Source organism: Diuraphis noxia, unplaced genomic scaffold, assembly GCF_037042655.1.
Source record: "Diuraphis noxia isolate RWA-SAM2 unplaced genomic scaffold, SU_Dnox_SAM2 contig0004, whole genome shotgun sequence".
NCBI classification, from domain to species: Eukaryota; Metazoa; Arthropoda; class Insecta; order Hemiptera; family Aphididae; genus Diuraphis; species Diuraphis noxia.
This window is the reverse complement of record NW_028301714.1, coordinates 34936060-34939462: the sequence shown is the minus strand read 5'-3', so window position 1 is coordinate 34939462 and position 3403 is coordinate 34936060.

The window sequence follows — 3403 nt, the reverse complement described above, 5'->3', positions numbered from 1 at the left end:
AAAAAAAATCGCCGGCGCGCGTTCGACACAAAAAACCGTATGTGTGCGCGCACACACAGCGCGTTCTTATACACAATCAATTACATCTATTTATCGTATTTTGTTTCATTATATTATTATTATTATTATTATTATTATTGTATTCCGCTGTTATAATCATTGTAAATAATAATCTATATAACTCGTGTGTGCGTCCCGATCGCGGATCATGCCCACACACGGAGCCCGACGGGTACCAATGACCCTTCTCGGCGCTTTCGAATCTCTGCAAACGGACCGACTCGCGGAGACTTCCGGTAGACTCGCGGCCGACCGTCCGCTGAATCAGATGCAGCTGCGTCGTAAATAATATATTTTATGCAAGATGCACTCGCTGCTATTGTAATTATCGTGCAATTGACCGACGTACACCGTACACTTACCCTTATGAATATATATACCTATATATTATAGTGTATTAATGTGTCTTTATTGTCATACCATAAATGTGTGCATAATATATGTATGGTATACCCTGTGCTGCAATCTTCATATCCGCTGTATCTATTTGGCAAGAATCCATTTTTTTATACATGAGATGTGTGAAATAATCATATTTATAACCTATTTACCTATATCCTATATCTGGTAACCACTGAGCTTTCGGTGCCTATACCAAAAAGTCTTCCTTTTAATCGAGTCTAAATAGATAAAATTGTTCATAGACATACCTTCTCCGATCCTAAAAAGAATAAGTTATGAGGTACCTAAACTTTAACGGATTATTATAGTTTTTACGACTTTTTATAATTTTAGATGAGTCTCTTGAAATGTGTGATTGGAACTATAAAGATTTATTATCCTTGTACTAGACTAATGTTTCCGAGTTTTAACCTTTTTCCCAACATTTTTAAATATTGAAATTTCATTTATGTTTAATTTATTAACTAAGTTATTTAGATAAATTTATCTGTCTAGGAAATATTGTAGGTGTCTTAACTTAATATTTTTAAACATAATACCAGATAGCTATACTAAATGTACAACATTCGTTATAGTAATTAATAATCTAGGTATATGGTATGGGAGATACTTTGTGCAGAATTTTTCTCAAATTGCCTCCGAGTAATTATCACCGACGGTATAAAACAGCAAAATAAGAGGTCCCTTCCAGTTTTTATTTATATACGAAAAAGGAGCATTTTAGATTTTTTCCATGGCGCCGAATTTCATATTAACTGGATACAGCCTTTGTACATTTAAAATAAATAAAACAAGCCAGCCTACTTGATTTTGTCCTGTCAGTAACAGCTCTGTAGTTCTATTTTAGAAAAACACGAATTCTTGACAAAAAGTTAGTTTAGGCAAGGCCGTATCTATTGGGGGGGGGGGGGGGGGGTCCAGGGTGTCTGGACCCCCCCACCCCCGAAATTTCTTCAATATTTTACCTTCTTTATTATATTTAAAACAATTATTTATTTTTAATACAAACTTGAAATATTTTCAGTCAAAAATAACTTAAGCTCCAATTAAATTTACCATTGACTATTTTTAGTTTTATATCATAATATTATCTTATGAAAATATTATTATAGTGTCTAATAATAATAATCACAGACTTAGCGCGAATTATATAAAAATCTGACGTCTATATTAATAATAGATTGTTTATTATTGATGGACAACGACCACTGTCGATGCCTGCCGGGGGTCAGCTATACGATGAACAACAATATTTAATTTGTGTTAATTATAAATATATTATTATTTATCTTTATCATACCATTCTATCGTCTGCAAGACTGTGACAAACACGTCAAATCGTTGTAATCCTGAACTTTTTCCAAATACCTATTAATTTTTTATTAAAAGTACTAGCTACACTACCGGTTTCTACATCAATTCCCGAACGAACTTTTTCGACATTAAAACGCGTCTAGACAAATTTACGGAACTCTACAGGACAAGAAAGACTAACTGGGCTAGCTCTATTAAGTGTCCATAGAGATATTACTGTTAATCCCGATGAATTATTAAACAAGTTTGCTCTTCAAAAAGATAGGAATATATTATTAATATAAAATATGATTTATATTTGTACATTTTTTATTTTATATATCATATTTGTATAGTGAAAGCGACAATAGATGACAAAGTAATTTTGTTTATTTGATTTTATTATATTTTAATAAAATAAGATTAAATCTTTTTCTGCCTTATTTTTAACCAAATTTCAAAAGTAAAAATGTAAATTCAATAAAATTACAATTAATATGTTTTGGACCCCTCCCCCAAAAAAGAATTTCTAGATACGGCCTTGAGTTTAGGTACCATGAAAACTAGAATACTGAATACTAGATTCATCTTAACAAAAGAATCACATTTGGGAGCCATAGAAATAAAAACAAAATGTACCAATGTAGACCTCATAACTTCCGATCACTTCTAAAATTTAATATTCTACTCCCTAAAATCATAAGTGTTTAAATGGACACCTCCTTTACTTAATCTGTCTTTGAATATTCTATCATAAATATATTATTTTTACAGATTGTAAGTTAATGTGGCGTATTTTTTTTTTTTTTTCGGGGGGAGGACATGTATTTAATGTCATGACCCCACCCCCACCAAGAAATAGCCCAAAATACGCCACCGTATAAATACACTTATTCGTTTTCTAATAAACAGAAAAAATACGTAAGTAATTAGGCAAATACATGGACATTTTAAATTTTTAACCATAATTGATATACCATGTATACGTATACATTTTTAATACATATATATAATCTTGTTTTTTTTTATATATATATACCCAGTGAATAAAATAATAATGAAACATTAAAGTGCCATAAGATTTCTGAGTCGTGAGATTTATTGTTCTGTTGTTGGTTTATTGATCCCCATTCACCAATATATATTGTAATCAATTATTGTACGTTTACGAGTTGTTATTATAAATAAATGCTAATTATATAACGGTAAAAATTTTTGTAAAAGTTCAAAGTACAATTACATGCTTCCCAATCCCAAATAACATGTACTTCACATCGCAGATTCGTGTTTCCTTTTCAAACGAATAAATTAAATTATTTCAAACCTTATCTATAACCCATATATTGTCAGTTTGTGTATTCATGCAGTGTGGATGTATACCTTAAAACGAATATATCAGTCATAATTCCTCCTTCAATTGAATTAGTTTTATCGAATTTGAACTTTGAAACATTCCACTTAAAATTTAGTTATCAATTATCTATAAGAGAAAAACGTTTATTAACAGGGACAATAACCATGGCTTACTCTAAATTATAATGCATAATATATTTAATATAAAAGATTGACAAAGCCATGAAGCTATGGCCTGAATCGGTCTACTAAAAAAACAGATTTATACGTCTCTTATTCACAAACATCCTAAAAA